Raw genomic sequence first — 19,352 nt, 5'->3', positions numbered from 1 at the left:
TCCTAAGAGGGTGACTGCGGAAGGGAGGCGACGTACTCAAACGGGGGTCAGTTTATCGCCGGGTGGGATTGTCGTAAACTTAAAAGCATAATTAAAAAAAAAGCGCAATCACAAATTGAGTTTCGGTAGATTAAAGCCGAATCCACCGACGATGTTCGGGCAGCTTTTCGGGGAAGGGTGGGCGCGTTTAATGGCGGTTGGGGCGGGATGATTCCCACCCGGGGGATTTTGTGTGAATTTCCTAGTTCGACATGTTGTCTACAGCAAACGTGCCCCGTTTGCTCGTCGCGGTGTCCTTCCGAAAAACCCACGGCCGGTGGACCCACGCGGAACAATTGAAAAACACTCGTCGGCGGTCGGTCGTTGTGGTCAGGTGGAAATTTTATGGCCCGAGCTCATTTGCTTGCTTCTTCCGTCGCTTTTTTTTCCCTGGATACTGCTGACAATTAAAAAAACAGAACGAACGATCGTTATGTGATGGTTTCATGTTGATGTATTGCTTCATTTATTTTCTCCCTCCTTTTTCGTACTAAACAGTAGAACAACAAATCCACAGCCGTTTTGGGAGTGTCAGGTTGCTGTTGGCGATGTCGAAGGATCATCGGTGCACCCCGCGGATCATGGAAGAAAGACCCCCGGTGTATGGAGTGGCTCGTAAAAGCGAGGTGATGTTTCTATACGCCGCGAGCCGCGTCGCCGGGTGTTTCTGGAGGCCACCAAGGTACCAACACCCCTTCGACAGACTTCACTCACCATTCGCGGTCGGCGGGAGTAAAAGCATTCCATTGAGGCGCAACTCCCCGGAATCTCAATGGACGTCCGAGTTGTCCGCTGGCGAAGGTAATTGGTGGACACGATCAGAAGGGCGAACACAAGGGGAAGTTAAGCGTCAGACCGTATGTGTTTTTTCTTTCTAATGGCGGCGCGATGCGTTCAAACGAAAAGACACAAGACATTACACGGCGACCTGGCCGTGTTGTTCGAGCGGATCGTTTGGATGTTTGCCATTTTACCGCACCCTTCCGGGGGGTTGGCAGACAGGGAGGGTCCCGGCTTCGGCGCTCGGTGGGATTTCGAATGATGACCGCTCGTCATCAAAGACATTATCGCCATCGTGAAAAGTACCATCTTCATCATCACCTTTATTGAAGGCATATGCGATTAATGCGCGGGAAGCTAAAATACTCTCACACACGCCTCAAGCTCGAAAGGAAGAGGGGGAGGACCTGGGGTGACGGTGGAGGAAATCAAAGTGGTCGGCAAATAAAGCCACCTCCTCACAAACGCTTGCGAGCGCTTCGGAAGGCACATTACTACTCGGAGGTGGTAGCTTTTTCGGGGGTAGTTTGTTTAATGTGTTTGTTTGGGTGGGTTTGCTTTTGGGGGTGGCGCAAGGTGATAGGTGGGATGCGTTGCGATAAAGTAAATGGTACACGCGAATTTAGATAGGCATTTTCCGTGTTCGCCACGTCATCAAAGCCATGTAGTAAGAGCCGTTTAGTGGACGAACTTCCCGATAACGGTGTTGATAAAAGTGCTCGTATAATGGAGAAGGAGAATGATTTCAACGTTAAATACTGTAACAGGTAATTAGAAAGATGGTATTTGCATTGCAACTCATCAAGCAAACGGATAATGACTATTCACGTAGGTATAAAGCTTTGAAAGCAATGGACTTTGGTTCGTTTTCTTTTAGACTAAATATCATCTTTTGCGGAAGAATCAGTGAAACTTTCATAGTTTTTTAAGGCAAATAAGTAAATTCAAATTGAAAGTTAAAATGCATTAAGCAAAGTTGCTATGGAATGTGAAAGAGATTATTTTAAAATGACACTGTGTATCGAAACAGATAAAAACTATAAAAAGGCTGTGTCCATGGAGGAATCCTACTCTCTTGGTTTCCTATTAACAGTGGCGGATTTAACGATGCGCGGGCTGAGCGGCCGCGGGGGACCCCGAGCTTGCAAGGGGCCCCGAACCTTCAGCGGCCAAGTTTGTAAAATTTATACTTAAACAAATACTCGATAGAATTCATTAATTTGCTCGACAAGTAATAAATGGTAACTGGTCAATAGTGCATTTTACTGTTTATTAATTGTAAAATATAGTTTATTAATTGTAAAAAAGCATGTACTTGCATCAAAACAACAAAATTTTGGAATATATCAAGCATTAGAATAAAATAATGCGAATGAAAAACTTAAACAATTTCAATGTAAGCAATGCGTTTGTTCTGCATACCATTTGTAATAAAATTTTGTTTTTGCATAAGACTTGTTAAACAACATATAGATAGAACTTCGAGGAGTCAGCCACAAAACTTTTTGATGATAAAATAATGTCTAACATTGTTTTTATTGAAAAGCATATCAACAAAACGAAAATCTGTTACTTTTTACGGTAGTGCGGGGGCCCCATTCATTTTACCGCTTAGGGCCCAAGAGTGTAAATCCGCCACTGCCTATAAAACAATACAAATAATTTTGTCATGTAACTGCCGTAATTCCACAATTCATTCGACTATATTCTGATAATTAAAGCTCATTTCGCTATATTCTACAGTAATTTTTTTTGTTTGTTACTCGCCTAACAACAAAGCTATTTCGGTTTTAGCAGGCAATAGTTCTTCCAATTTTCATTCACAACTAGCTTGCGAATGGTTTCTCTTTTTTCATCGTTTCAGTCAAGTCGTACAATTATTATTGCCTTATCTCTTAATCTATTCTGCTCCTTCGGTACAATAACGGTATATTTCTATTATTTTAAACCTACAAAAATTTCAACATTTTTTAAAATGTGTCATATTCATCGTATTTCATAGAAGAAATGTTGGAAAAACGGAGAAAAGAATACCGAAAGGCAATCTAAAGAGTGAATAAATCCGTCGAGGTTAAATTTACGAAAATAGATGTAAATTTTGACTTAAGTTAAGTGAACATTACTTTTAACAAAAGTCACACAATCTTATGAACTTCCTGAATTTCTCATCTGTATAATAACAGTCCGCTGTGTTCCTTCATTTTAGGTTGATTCAACGTTAGTAAAATTCTAATTAGGAACTCAATGCTGATTCGTTCGATTCTCCGCCAGTCGAATAGCCTTTTTCTGATTAGCCAGAAATCAAACTCGATCAATCGATCGCCAGCCCTCGCCTCCCGATCACGATTACTTTGTTGTGGAGCCGCCATTTCCTTCGAAGCAGGCTTCCATCTTTTACTTCACCTAGTTCTATCTCCCGCTTCTGGGAAGTCACCTGCTGGCCAAACGTTTGATCTCTCAGGCGGATCTCTCCGTCCCGTGCTTCCCGTGCCCCAATCCTTTCTTTTAACACATTTTGCGCCGACGGTGGCCGTCATGTGACAAGTGCCGCCATCTTTCATCTTATCCGCCATCACCCGGTAGGCCGCCCGCCCGACCCGTCCGCCCTGCCAACAGGGCCAAAAGGGCTCCGGTGGATGGAGCGTTAAATTTATACACGCTCCCAAACGCGTACGTGACGATGCCGCACGGGGGGTTTTTTGATGATGGTTAGCTTGCCAGCGTTTAAGATTTTTAATTACATGTGTTTATATTTTTCCTAGGAGCAAAACGAAACAAAACACACACTTACGCACGCACACCCGACCAGGTAAGAGGGCACACGTATGAACATATGCCCGCAGGGACTTCAAAGTCTCCGAATGGGTCTTTTCGGGGGAGTGTTGGCGGGGCAGGCTGGATTGCTTATAAAATTTTAATTTTAATTAATCGCTACCTCACTGCCGCCGACATTTCTTTGGCACACACACATACACACACACACACACGCACAAACCAGCTTTCTCTTGCACTCTTTCTTTCCTTGCTCTCCCGGCGGGCGGCAAGATTCTTGAAGAATCTGGCCATAACATTTGTGTTAAGCTATTCACATTAATGTAGGTGGCGGTGAAGGCATCCCTTTGCTGCTGGCGTGTAGTTGACGACGACTCACCTTCCGCGTTCGCTGGGAGCAGGCGACCTTTCACGTGGGCCGGGAAAGTGGGAGGGCAAAAGCATCATCATCAACGGCACCCAAGTGTCCCAAGGTGGTGTTGAGATTCTTCCAGCGTCGGCCGGCCACCATGCGCTCGAGTGTGTGTACGTACCGGTTTAACGTTCCCACAACACGTTTCCACTACATCATCCATTAAAGAAACAATGCGAGACAAAATATGCGCAGTTGTGGCAAGAAGGAGCAAGTGTTACTTATTTTTACAAAGTATGGTCGAGTAAAATTTTCATATAGAAAAATTTTGTATTTTTCTGAATAGTTTTGTTAATTTTTTAACTAAATCTATTATATTTTTAAATTAATCCAGTTGGTGAATATAAATAAATTTTCAAATTATAATCAAATGATAAGCATTTTAATGAAATAAGTTAAGGTCCTTTAGTTTATTTCCCGCATCTATTAAAACGTTGTCCTGCAGTGTACCACTTCATCCATTTACATCGTTTTATGCTTTCGCTGCCGAGTTCTTCGTACTGCTTCCCCGGAGGCGAGCCGACAGCTCTGTGACACCGACACACGAGGTTTTTCGTTTGTAGTTTTCCGGCTCGCGGTGCTGCAACCCCGAGGGCGGCCAGCGGCCTGGCCAAACGACCCCGGGCATTCATCACCGAGCAAAGGCTTGTATGATTTATTATGTTTCTTCGGGAACTTCCTTATCGCGGGTGCCTGGGTTTTACCCTGCGGACCGGGGGCGACTCATCCAATTAGAAATAGAGCAAAACACGCCACGTACAGGTGCTTGAGTGTTTTATGTTCCGCACCGTCCGAATCTGTCATCGTTTGGCTCGGGGCTCATTTTTCGGTAGGGTCTTATAAATTCCTCCCTTGCCCGTTTGCGGGAGGTTCTATTAGTTCCGCCACCACCCGGTTTCGTTCCGGGCCGCTCACGGCAAAACCCGGTCGATGCGGTCAGAACCGGGAGCTTCCGAGGCGACCGATTGTTTTACAAGGGGGCACATAATTGTGTGCCGACCGGTGGGTAAGGGTGAAACAACCTTGAGAGGGTTTTTTTCCTTTTCCGATGGTGGAAAAGATAACTCGCGCTGCACCAATTCGTCAAAGACGTTTTAACTCATGACAAATGTAGCAGGAGCCATTGTTATGTTTGTTGGGTTATGTCTATAAATAAATGGAAATCACTTGTCGAAAGAGAAGGAGGAGAAACACAATGATAAGCAGGAGGTGTGCTAGCGATACTGTGTTCGGTTACATTTTGAGACGTTGGTATAAAATCATTTTTGCTGTAACATATTTATGTATTCACCTGAATGATGTGAAAATCATGAGCAGAACACATTCGTAGTGGAATTCGTAGGCGAGCAAAGACTACCTGGCTTAAAAAGATCGGTAATAGAAATCTATAAAAAAAAAAAATCTCAAAAATTATAAAGTTATTATATGCGACTAGAAGTTATAGGATGCGTTAGAAAAAGTGTGCAGTGACGAGCCAGATACCTTAAACGATGTTGTTATGTTTCGAAAGAGATATTAAACAATTTAAAGCCGGAAGTATCAATTTTCGAAATTAGAGAATTATATAAACTAAACGTATACGTTAGTACGTTTGAAAGTTTTACTTTTAGTCAACCATGTTGATACTTACTTCCGTTAAATTCTGGCTTTATTTAACAAAACATGTTTCTTTAGTTGTGTTTGAAATTCATTTCTTTAATTGTGCTTGTCCATCAACCCTTTTCACATTATTTTACCATGACGTAGTTTTATGGCGTACTCTCATTATTTATAGTAACTCAGCTATGAGAGGTGTTGGACAGCCTTAACGTACATTTCTATAAAAAACAGTGTGTAAACGTGAACAAATCCGTGAACAAATGCGATTCACGAATTGAGATGATTTGTTTTTTGTATATTGCACTTACGTTTTCTTACGAGCTGGATAAAATTAGCTGGTGAAGACCCATTGTAGTGATTGTTCTTAAACTTACATTTTGTGTTTCAATAGGGACATTTTATTAGGGAAATAAACATATTTTTTTTTGTTTTGCTTTGTTTTAATTAGGAAAATGCATAGTAATTGTCATTGTTGGTTTGAAAATTATTTAATCGAAAATAAAATATTGTTACGGATGTGAGATGCCAACAGTTGAATTATAAATTAGAGTTTGATCATTAGAATGTACATTCTGATGTTTCAAAGGATAACGAAAATGCTCTGCTGTAGGATCGCTAACGTTATATTTAAAAATTATGTTCTTCGAGTGTTCCTTGAAGAATATTCCAATATTTTTTCATTCAAATGCGTCCAACCGTGACTTGTAGGCTCTGCCTACCACAAGAAACACCTTGCGACTGTGTTTAAGACGATCATAAGCACACAGCCCATTTAGCCTGCCCTCTCGAGTTGTCAGCAATTTGATGTAATTGCTAACGCAATTGCCGGCACCGGTTTACGGATCACCGGTCATGCTTACGCCTTACGCCGCGTAACAATTGATCCCGTTACTGACATAATCCTCCGAGGCGTCCCTTGGAAAACCGGCTGTTCAACTCCTTCACTGCATTTCGTCTTCTTCGAGCGTCCACCGACCAGCTGACCAGGGCAGCAGCTTCCGTTCACCTTGCGGTCGAAAATTGAACCGACCCGACACGGCAATGGAAAGCTGTCTTTCACTTTTTTTCCAGCCTCGGGTCCGCTCTGGTGCTTAATCTAATCTTCTCCTCGTCGCAAGCGAAAACCTACAGGTGAACTGCCGGCATCACACCATGTGCCGGAAGTTTGGATGTGTGGTTTTGGTGCTTGTGTGTGTGTGCTGCATGCGCGTGGACCTCAAAACGGCTTGTTAATTGCCGATAATCCTGTGTAGCTCTCGGTGCGATCTTATCAGCGCCCTCGATGTCGGTAGCGAGCGAGCAACGCCAAGCCAACGAGCCTTTTCCGGTTTGTCATTTTTAAAACTCCCCGTGACATTCGCCAAACATGCATGTCTGCACGTGCAGATGCGCTCATGGTTTTTCTTTTACCTCCAGTAGTGAAATTATCAACACTCAAATGTCCTGTCCATAGCCCGTCTCGTCCTCCTCCGATTGCCAACCTCGTCCGTTGGGGGAGCGAAGATCATATTCGCCAAACGTGACACCATTACCGGAGAAGGACCGGCGGAAGAAAGCACGCGCAGTCGGCAGCGCGTTCCCTGGGGACGGAGAGCATTGTTAATTATGTAAATTACAGTCGGTGAACACACACACAGGGTCGCATAGCTCCCAAACATTAGCCATGCCGCGGTTTCGATGAGCAGTTCGTTCGTTTTTTCGCGTTTATTTTCCGCTACGGACAGTTTTCGGAAACGGCATTTTAAATTTAGCCGACTAAAAGTTTTATCACATATTCATTAGCTACTGGATTGGGGTCCCGTGCGTTTGTCTTGTTTTCGCATCGGTGTTCTTCTTGCTGTTTGTTTGTTGTTTGTTATTGTATCTTTTATTTCTTTCCCCGGTGTGTTTTCCTCACTTTTATCCATGCTAGGTTTTTTGTTTCGTGCTTTCGCGACGGTTTTCTAGTGTTAATTCTATTTCGATTGTGAAACGCCGTATGATCGCAAAAATTCCCACATCCCATCTCAATCTCCCGACGCACTCTCCGGCGATCTGTCGGCCTTTTATTGCCATCCCGAACCGTCATCGGATCGGTCGGATGGCAAAAAGCCGTTCCGCGGCGTCAAATCGCGGCGAAAAAGGGATGAAATCGAAACATACATGTGCGCGCGGATCTTCCCCTCAGCGCGAAAAGTGACCGAGGTGGGGGGGGGGGGGGGGGGAGGGGGGGGGATTGGTCTGAAAATGCGATATCGATTCGAGACGGGCCCCGCCACGACCCGATGAACAACAGAATGAATTTAAATGGCATCGACAGTGCCACAGACTTCGACGAGAGTCGGTGGGAGAGAACCGTTTTTCGTACGTTTAATATTCCCGACTTTAGGCCAGAAGCTGCCGCCAATCGTCGTGCTGGGCTTCTGGGAGAGGCTTCTTGGCGTCCTTTGGAGTCTTCCTTGCTTTTGACTCCCTTCAAATCCCCCTCCTCTTTCCGGACTCGCCCGTTCGGGATGCAGTACAAGCCGCAAGAAGCAGCACTCCGGTATCTCGTTCTTTTAATCACGACGAAGCCGCGAAGTGTGTAGGATCACCTTCAGGCCCCACCATCGTCTTCCCCGGAGGAAGGAGTCACAGCCGAGGATGGATAAGCCATCCCACCGGCTGACTTCCCCGACACACGGACGGTGCGCTAATGCGACGCGATGCGACATCAAAAGATGTATCCGACACACCAATCCGATGCAAATGACATGAAAACAGCTTTTAAAACGTTCGCTTTATTTATTTATTAAATGTTCGGTTCGCTTGCCGGGCCTCTTTCTTGCCCGTTTTGTTCTACTGCGCCCCGTTCGCCCGTTCTCACAGCACCGCCTGGAGTATACATAAAATTCTTAATTATGTCTTATCGGAGGGAATTCCGATAAGTTTCCCTGCCGGCCGCGGTACATGGGATAAATATTGGTACGCCTCCGCTACCCTTCCTGTTAATCCTGCCACTCATTTCCTCGTTTTTCTTTTCTCAGCTTTCGAGTTTTGACTGTCGGTTGCGTTCGATGTCGGAATTTGTCCAACGTATGGCCACCACCACCGCCATCACCCTCCCCCCGCAGCAGTTAATCGATCTCCGTCTTGTTTGCGACCCCTGCGTTGGATTGTGGTTAGATTGTTTTTCGACCCGCGCTATCGATCGGGACGAGTTAGGGTAGTAAATGTTGAATTTATTTTTTCGACTTCCACTAAAATAATGGAATAGTTGGTTTATCTGTTCGGTATTGTTGTAGTATTTTTGTTCCCGCTGATTGGAGGGAAGGAGAGGAGGGGCCGAAACGGGGCGTTTGTTTGTTTTGTTCGAACTATATTTTAAGACGCTGCTTATCTGCTGGATAGGCTGCCGATGTTGGGAACGGGAGAAATGATGGTGTTTCTTCTCAGCCGCTTGGAAGTAGGAGAGTTTTGTTCGTTTTGTGCTAATAAGATTACAGAAACAACTTGGTATGAAACGGGGTTTGGTATCATAGGAGTATCTAATAAAACATTGATCAAACATAATGGTGGTAGATCTGTAAGGCATTTGGAAAAATGAGAAGCCCGTAGACTAAGAAATATAGTCGGTCTTGACAGAGTAAAAATTTACAATATGCATAGCCCTAGATACGATACTAATAATAAACTTTGGATAATTTGGGGTAAATGCAGTAGGACGGATCCATTCTACTCTTAATTAAATTTTAATGTAAGGAGCACTATTTCATGAAAATATTTCAAAATACAAGAGCTTTTTCTTGCTACTACTATTTTTCTCTAAGTGTTAATAGAGCTATTATCCAATATAGCTCTAGCCTCATGTAAGCTAGAGATAGAATCTATTATATATTTTATCATTTTTGTTTTTGTTGATGTTGTTACAGATTTGTTGAACACTATTATTTGATAAAATCATTTTAATTGTATGTACCTGTATACCGTTTGAAAAAGGATAACATGTTGATAAGCGTGAAAGAATAACTAAGAACAAAACTCAAATGGGCATTTGTTTGTTTATTATAATTCTTAGATTTTTGTGGCTTTTTAAGTAATGATGCTTCACTTTCAACCGTATGTTTTTATAGTATAAAATTATTATGTTACATTGAAACACGCACACGGCTGAGCTTATGATATATGAAGCTGCCAATAACTGCGATGCTTTTTATTTTAAATCGTCTATTGATCATTTCAACCATCATCGGCAAGGGTCTTCTTTATCATTTTGCCATTTTAGTTTTTCATTGACACTCGTGAGAATGAGTGTTAGGACATAATGTAGCTGTATTTGCACCTACTTATGTCAACTTACTATGTACCGTCAGATGCAGCCCTCGCACCTTGTTATCCTGATAATGTTTTCACACATGAGTTGATAAACTATTCTGAAGCGAACGTTAATTACACCTTCTGTTTCGCAAAATGCAGCTCCCCGTTTGACGAAATTTCATCGTACCTAAATCAAAGGAGGCCAATAAAGACGCACAGGCAAGTTGTTTGCCCGAACGGTGTAATGTCAAGATCGCTCCAAAATCTCTCCGACGCGGGCCTTATCAGCGTAGGTACTGGGTGCTTGTGGCAACTCTAGTGCCCTCTCGAGCGTAAGTACTCATCGTAAGTCTCCGAAAATAATCCACCGGAGGTATTTCGGGTGGCGTTCTGAAGGCTCCGGCCGTAGGCTTGCTTGGGGATGGTGCCCGAGGTGCCTAAAAATAATCGAACAAGGCGTGCAAACCGGCAAATCACTTGCTGAACATCTTTGCGCCTAACCCCCGGGGGCGAACATTTAACAACTCGTTTAAATCTCTGTCACATATCTTCCACGGTGCGCTCAATCACTTGACACCGGGCGATAGGCGGAATGCAACGGTCGGGAGCTCTCGAGTAGTCTCTCGCGATCCGTCGCGCTTTGTGTCGGTTCCGTCCTGTTGTTGCGGCTATGCCTTCGCCGGCGAAGGCAGATTTTGTCAAAACAGCGTCATTCCTTCCGCACGGGAGCCGCGGACTCTGCCAAGCTGACTGGCTGATCTCGCCCCGGCTGGCAAGTACGACATTCCTGGCGTCGTCGGACGGCTTCGGCCTTCGGTGTGGCCATGTCAGCTCATTCCTACCGTTTCGCCAACAATTTTGAACCTTTCGCACTCAGGGGCAAGGAACGACACTTTCGTGAACAATAGTGGAGGAAGCGATCCGCTTCGGTATGGCGTATCGGTGTAGATGTTGACTGTGGAACTTATGAAAGAGGGTTACTAATTTTATTAATTTTAACGTAAAATGTACATTAACTGAATTGAGTAATAGATTTGTTGTTTCAATTAGTTTCAGATAAAATGAAACTGTTAAATTTATAACCGTCGACCTCTTGTAGGAAAATATTTAGTGTAAGTTTAGTAAGGAAGTTTTAACATTTTCGTTGTCTTTTAACAACTTTATCTAATACATTCATTTTCGCTTTGCCTATTTAATATTTTGCCATTTTGTCCTCTCACTTTGCTCACAATGGAATCCCGGCGAATGGCAGCGAACGGATGGCAAGCACCAGCGACGATTAGAACCGCGACGATTGCGTCTCTGCGATCGTGAAGTGCGTGATAGCCAACGCAAACGCTCGCTGCGAGATTCTACTTTAGGTGGGCTTTTTTTGTTCCATTTCTTTTTGTGAACACCACGTTCTTTACGTACTCTTTCGGGTGGGTTTATTGCAATGTCTCTACCAGCGACGAACATGCCCGTACAAATGTAGTTCATGTTCGAATTAGAGAAGATATTTTATAGGACGACCCGCCGCTTGCGTGTGAACTCTAGCCTATGTGCACATTCGTTACACTTGCTGCTGCAAATCACAGGGAGACCGTTTCTTCTCGTGAAAGAAAAAAAAGGTAGCCGAGAAATGTGTGTTCGGAGCAAAAAAAAACACATGGATAAAGTACAGATTCGTTCGAATCGAAAGTAGACCTGCTGAGTAAATTTTGTTTGTACACTTTGTGTTAATTGAATTAAAAAATAACGAATGTTAGTTCAACATGGTTAAAACTGACTGTTCAAAACTACTTAACTTATATCGACGGATTTTAAAGACTTTTGCACAACAAGTATGATTTAATCAAAAGCTAAATTAGACTTAGATTTATTGACAACCGTTTCATTTGTACACTTAAAAACCAAGTTATTAAAAGTAGAATTAATAAATTAATTTTAATGTTAAAAAAAACCACTTTTTTCATCATCATGTTAGATGCCACAGACCGTGGAGCTACCGGAATGAAAAGTACACGAAAGGGGGAAAAGGAAACGATCCGAAGACACTTCAGATTTCCTAGCATCGCTGCTGGATGCCGCGGGCTGTTTTATTAATACGGAATATCGTAACATGATGAAAATGTGTATTTCAAATGTAGCGAACATGAACGCTGCCGAGGGGATCGGGCTGGCGTTCGAACCTCGAATATTCCCGCAAGCGTTTCCGGAAGTAGCACATCGGGCAATGTCGGATCCCTACGAACCGGTGGATCGGGGCGGAAACATTGTCAAGGAGGTTGTCGAATTTTGGGCATTCTGCTTCCCTCGGTCGATGCTCCCAGAGCATCCGAAAATAGTTGTTCCTGTGAAGCTGGTTGTTGTTGTCAGTACAAATCACGATTGTATGATTGATGCTGTTGCCTTTATTGGGCCGGAGGTAAACATTGTATAGAGAGCCCCTTGAGTTGCTAACGTGAAAGGATTGTGTTCCTTTCTTGAACCAAATAATTTTGGTTATTTTAATGAGGTTAATATTTGTTTGACGATTTTTCCAACAAGTTCATTTTATACAATATTTGGAATTTTATTTTTATAAAATTTATTGGTTTGAAAATCGGACGTTTGAAATTTGAACGAAAATTGATTTAAAAATTAACGGAAAATCAATTTTGTACAACGTGTTCAAAATAAAAATCTACAACACCTAGGTTTTTTTTTTAAATAAAACTAGTCTAACCTTCAAATGAAAATTGGCTTTAATATAATTCTTTTAAATATAATGTGATCATTTTTTATTCAATAGTAGCGATTTCCCCGTCACAAATCTCACGTCCATCGCGGTCAAGTTGTTCACGTTGGGCTCCGACCTAGAGCCCATCTAGAATGTTGTCGCAAGGTAGCCCAGAAGCTGGCCTGTGGTGGGGACGAAAGAAAATATGAACCACAAAAAGCACAAAGCAAAAAACAAAAACAAAACAAAAAATGCTCCCGGAGAAATAACCCATGTTTTCGCTTCATAAATACATAGAAACACAATTAAACTAGAAATATATTGTATGGGTTTTATCAATTTAGAGAAACGAGCTCCGCGGAGCGCCGCCGTCCGATAAGCAGTCCAGACTGGGGCTGGCGCAGTTTTCCTCCCGCCTTTTCGCGGCTCGGCGCTCGGTTTCTGGCCGGTTTTATTCATTTTTACAATTTAATTGGATGCTTCGGAGCGGAATAATTTAACAATATATTGCCACGGTGGACGGAGGGCAGGAAGCAAAAACCAAAAAAACCAGGGCAAAGGGGTGGGGTCAGTTCTTAGCCTCGGATGCTTCTTACTTCTCACTCCAGTGTTTCGTCTCGGTGTGTATCTTCGATAGGTGAGTTTTTCTTTTCTGGTACAGTTTGCTTTTATCTTTTTGTTTTCCTTTGGTTTTTCTTCTTTCTGTTGGACGCTTCTTTTCCCCCGGGGGCGCAAAAGTAACCCGTGTCTCCCGTTCGCTTAAAACATAAGGGTAAAACGCAGCATACTCAGCTACACTGTTTCTCCCGGTCATTCTCACATAAAGTCAATTATGGTTTTCGTCTCCGATTGCCGGACAGGAAATGTACCGAAAGAACCGCCGACACAAACGGTCGCTGCCGATTGGCCGAAGGTCGTTTAGTATGAGAAATGGTCAATCGGCGGTTCACAATGGGAATACGTTTGCCGCCCGGTGCACAGTGGGATTTTGTGATCGTCGGGTGGAACTTTTTAACCAAAATAAGGTTGTTTCTGTTAACTCCAAAGATGATCCATTTAGAATATCTTTATATTTTTCTTTATATGAAAGACATTTTTAGGCGCTTTATTATGAGTATGAAAAATGGTCAATCGGCTATTCACAAATGGAAATACGTTAGTTGCCAGGGACAGTGAGATCATCGGGTGGATCTTTTTAAATTAAAAATTGTACATCAAAGAGTTTCTGGAAGTATCCTTTTGGACAATTCTATTGCAAACGGTTGATCAGTGTATCGTATGCCGAATCTTATTCCTATGTCGCTCCGAGAACCAAGGAAGGCGAAGAGCACCGAAAGTGAGCAAGCGAACGTAGCGTATATGTATAAATACATTTATTTATTCCGGTAACATTATTCCATTTAGATAAGACAGCGACCGGTGAGCAACCGGGTGGAATCGCTGAATCCTCGTTTCTTCGTTTTCACCACGCTCGAAACACGGCGGTCACTTGGTGCTTCGCCGTGCTCGGGAGTTCCGCATCGGCCCGGACGGAAGTCAAACGCTAGGACTGGAACATGCATTGGTAGAGGTTTTAGATAATTATTGAAATATGTCTCAGAACTTATCGTTCGCTTGTTAGTATTAAACAAAACCAAAATGGATTTTACGTTCGCTAACATGCAGCACACCGAGACAGAGACCGACACACGTACACACGAAAAGCACACGAGCCAGTGGTGGAAAATTTATCTAAATAGTTACCAGCTATAAAGTGAAGAAAAATGAGCTTTAAACCATAAGGCAAACTGATTACGGCCGGCCGGTAGGTTTTGCGCGTGGAAAAAAGGCACCCGTCTTATTTGTTCCCGCGTGAGGCGTTTATTTCACTGCTTTAGGTTTTGTGTCCTCAACCGCACAATCGCAGCCCCCGAAGTCCAACGCACGCGCATACCTTAAGTAGGCTGATTATTGGCACCTTTTGCGGTGCAGGGAATATGATTAAATTAATATTACCACCCCGGGCGGATGATGTGCGTTCGAAGCGTATTTTTGCTGCAAATTTTTATCGCGAGGCAAAGTGGCAAGTGAATGAAGGTGGTTTGAGCTCGGACTCGGTAAACTGCAGACCTCCCGGTCGGTGCAGTTGTACCGACGATCAAGCCTCGATAAGAAGCAATAAAAGCTGCTGCTGCTGCTTGGGTGCGTTTGTTTAATGTTTTCGGCTGGGTACACAAGTCGGCGTTGCATCGGGAACGGTTCGGGCGGGTCTACAAAACGATCCTGAGAGTTGAACACGAAATAAAGCAATGAAAGTTTTATTGCGAAGACCGTCCCATAACGAGCCCATTCCGGCACGATAAGCACCATTTGAGCGCTGAGAAAAGTGTTCAACCGACGTTGTATGACGGTGTACAACCGAGCGGAAATGTTTATCTACGAACGGGATGAAGCCGATAAGAATGGGATACCTACCTGAGCCTGAATGGGAGGAAATGATTTGATACTTTTATTTTTGTTGTTTTAAATCATCAGGATAATTCTTTAAAAGCTGTGCTTTCATAGTTCGAATCCAATAATCTAGATTGAAGCTGATGAGTAATTGTCTTAATCAGTTTGTGTAGAAGAAAATAATACTGTTCACAGTAACAAACAAAACCGTGCAAGATGATTATGTTAAGTAATATAGTTTTAACCACGGGATAATTTTTTTGTAACTTATTATTCTGTCTTATTATGCTTTAGATCGGGTATAGCACTGCTAACTCACACGCATTAAGTAAACAAAACATGAAATGTGCGAGATCTCCTAAAATTATAAGAAATATACGATCATAAAGACTATAAGCAATTGACCTGCTTAAATTGGAAGAAAGGAATTTCATGGAGTTACGAGTGTAGTGATTAAAGACATTTTAAGATTAAATGTTGCTGATGCAAAAAACACTACAAATCAATTACCAATGGATTATGCCGAGTTTTTAAAAATGATAATTAGCTTTCATGGTAGTCATGCCAACTATAAAATTGACGATCACGTGGCAATAAAAACAATAAAATATCTAAATATAGTGTAACATACATTTTGGTCTTGTCCATTATATTTTATCGAAAATCGTGGCAAAAGGTCCTTTCCTCAATAGCACTTATATAACATGGCATATTTTATTCACAAAACAAACGAAGGTTTGAAAGTAAGGTGATTGATAGTAGATGAACAAAAAAGTAGATCAAGCTCTGGCAGTAACGCAAGAAGAGTGAAGATACAAGGAATCCTTCAATGATACATCCATTGGGTAAAGACTCAAAAGAAAATATGAAGCGATGCGATTCTTTGTAGACGCTGCAAAGATGCAACTCCAGCGCCACATCGATCTCCCGCCTCGGGACAGAATAATAAAATGATTAAAGATGGCTCCGGGCCATCACAAAAGGAAGGCAACGAAAATTATTGCCATTGTTTTTCGATACACATACACTTTTTTAAACCGTTTGCTTGCAGAACTTTTGTTTTAGCTCGTCCGCCTCGCGCTTCGCTGGCGGTTTTTGTTTTTCTTCTGTACAAAATATCCGCCCGATCTCCTTCAATGGTCATTCGCTACAAGTGTATGTGTAGCTATGTGAGTGTGTGTGCGTGCATCAGTGGTTGCCGATGCACAATCGAAGCATCTCGGCGCTCCAAACGGTGTGTCCGTCCGACCAGAACACCCAATGGAAAGCCAATGTAGTCGTCATGGGGCCATGTTCGGTCCTGCCGCGAAGACAACTGGCGCCGTCACCTAATTATTATTTCGAAAACTAACAAGATGGCGCTCGCATTGCGATTCCTTCCTGTACGTGCTGGTTCGCGCACACTCGTTTCCGCCGGCCCTGGAAGCAGTGGACGATGCGATCATGTAGCATCGATCGTTCAGCAAGGACCTTACCACCGCGTCGGTGTTATTTCTTGGGGGAAAACGGAGGGAAAACTAAAGAGGAAGAAACGGCAGACGAATAGCTTCTTCTTGCACAAATGTACGCTGGTGGCGGCATTGTTGTGTGTCTGTACATTTTTAGCCACTTATGCTACTTATGCTACCGAATGCGGTTTTCGGTTGTCCGTTGGCCAAGAACAAAAAGGTTGGGTTTCTTCTCGCGATCCCGGCGCGGCGATTGCGCTCTATTGACACGAAAAATTCAAGAAGCATGAAGTGAAAAAAACACCAGCGCACTGGAAAGTACTTGGAAGGTGCAATTTTGTAGCAGGTTTTGTTTTCGCCTTTTCCTTCGCACCTACGACCCCCGCATGATGCTGCCACCCGTCCACCGATCAAGTTATGCTCTCGCGGCTCGGCAATGGTTTTCTTTTGTTTGGTTATTTCAATTCCATGTCGCAAAAGTTATTCGATGCTTCTGTGTAATTTTTCGGTTTTTGTGGCCCCGCGGTTTTTTCCCGCTTGTGTCGCGCTTTCCCGGTGGAACACATTTCATACGTGGCTGGTGCCATTTCTCAATGACAAGATGGTTGTTCTTTGGTTCGACTTTTCTCAGTTTTTTTTGGCCGGTATTGGTTTGTTCGTTTGTTTGTTTGTGTTTGTCTGTTTGTCTGGACTTGTCTTGATATACCGCCGGGGATGAGAATGCGAATCATTTTACAGAGATTACTGTGCACCTTGGGGTGGGGTTTGGTGGAATTTTAAAACGATGTAGTTGCTGTCGCGACAGTAAAAATGGCTCCTGGGAAAGCAAAGATTTCAGACAACGTAAGCAATAATAACACAACAATAAAGGATAGAAAATATAAGTTAAGAAAAGCAATTGTTTGACATTTGGAAGAGGTTTTGGAACGCAAATAAGAAAAGTTACATTCAGTCTGGTAACCACAATGGTGTAGGACAAACTAGCTTTGACTGAGTTTCCCACTCATCTATTTTTATAAATGCTGCAGTGATTTTGATTAAAGAGTTGCTTTTGTAGAACTTACCTATTAATTTTCCCAAACAAATCTGAAGTAAAAAGATAATTTTCAAATGTAAATATTAATGGTTTCTTATAGTATCTACTGGTATGCAAGTAAACAGTAAAGAGCAATGACAGAATTGAATTTTTCATTTTTAAACGTTCATTAACGAATCATCTGTCTCTGTTAACTACAGTTTCTGGCCAGCAATAAAGCAAGAGAGCATAAAACAAAACAAATAAATACACTCATTCACTCGGTTGCACTTTTGTAAAACATAATTAACCCAACGCGCACACGAAAGGAGATGGAAGTGTCTTGTTCGAGGGAAAACAAACGAAGCCAAACGTTATTGCTTGCCACCACATGCTAGTGTTCGCCAAATCTCTCCCCTATGTGCGAGAGTGATCTTTCACCCGATCATTCGCAGCATCATCTTCATTGCGTGCGAAATGCGTAACACTTTCGCTGCGCTGATGTCTTGATCAAACAAGTTGTGCCCCGACACGCAACGCCGAAGGCCTCGCGCACTTTGAAGTCTCGTTTGCCGTTGAACGGCGCTGATTTTGCGGCTCGGTAACGGCGCGTAATTAAGCATCGCCGCTTTGACAACTTAATGCATCACGTGGTGACGTGGCGGCGGATGACGCGCGAGACGGATTAATTAATGCTGCGCGCTGGATCCGGAGCGCATAGCTAATTAGTTATGATGGATGGAACGGTGGTGCGATCGAATATTTATGTTTCCCCCTTTTTGCCGCTACGTTTACGCTATGGGTTGACTTTGATCCTCGCGGTTATATTGCGTTATTTGGCAGATCGTTCGAGGGCTGGAGCTGTCACTGTTTCGTACTGCGGAGATGTGGTTCCTTTTTCACAGCATGTTGATCAAGTGCAACAATCACGATATAACTTAATTCACACTTGGTGCGGGTGGTTCAAAACAGAATCGGGTACCGGGGCTTATTTTTACCAACTTGTTGCATTTCTACCCGCTCCGGAGGCCACATGCCATGTGGTATTTTGCTACTTTTTCGCCCAAGTACGTCTTTGCCCCAGTGATGCGGCACAAAAGCAGTACTCTGGGTTTTTTTTCCGTTCTTGGTTATCCAGCGATCGTGGCCTTGTGTAGCATGTACGTTCACACGTCGGGTTCTTTGCCAGGGATCGGAGTTCTGGCATATTTCTTCCCAGCGCAGTCCCAGAACCTTTGCTTTGCCCTGCTAAATCAACTATAATTAGTGTCTCAATAAGTTTTCCGAATGATTATCCAACGAAAGATTGGTCTGGTATTTTTTCCACTCCGTGTTCCACTCGGGCCCAGCAGAGTCATGTTCGTCCGCGACGCAACTAAGTGGCTTCTTTAGTGCGGTTTACAGCATCTTCCAAATCTCGTACGCGAGAGATTAGGGTATCCATTCAACCGGCGAGTACAACAGTTCTCACTATACCCATTTTGACAGCTTCAAGTGGCCACCGGGATCGACCGTATCGGGAATCGGCGGAAAGTATCCGGTTCGGCTAAAAACACGGTCCCGGCATGTGTTCTGTTTGTCATAACGCAGTCATTTGTTCAAAGTAACTCCGACACTCCCGACACATCGGTATTCGGCTCGTTTTTTTTCCACATGACATGACTGCCATACGATCTCGCGCGCATGTTAGATCACTCCACATCATTCTCCCGCTCGAGTTCTAGGGTGCAACATGATTTGGCCCATTTGTTGCTAATGAATGCTCAGGCCCTCTAGTTCAATGTTGTAGCTCGCTTGGTAGGACAAAGTCGTGAGTTCATTTTTCACAGTCTCGTACCTTGCACCGGGTGACACGATCTTAACAAATGAAATCGGAAGATT

Source organism: Anopheles coustani, chromosome 2 (assembly GCF_943734705.1).
Source record: "Anopheles coustani chromosome 2, idAnoCousDA_361_x.2, whole genome shotgun sequence".
NCBI lineage: Eukaryota > Metazoa > Arthropoda > Insecta > Diptera > Culicidae > Anopheles > Anopheles coustani.
The sequence above is the reverse complement of the archived record's forward strand: the minus strand, read 5'-3'. Positions refer to the sequence as shown.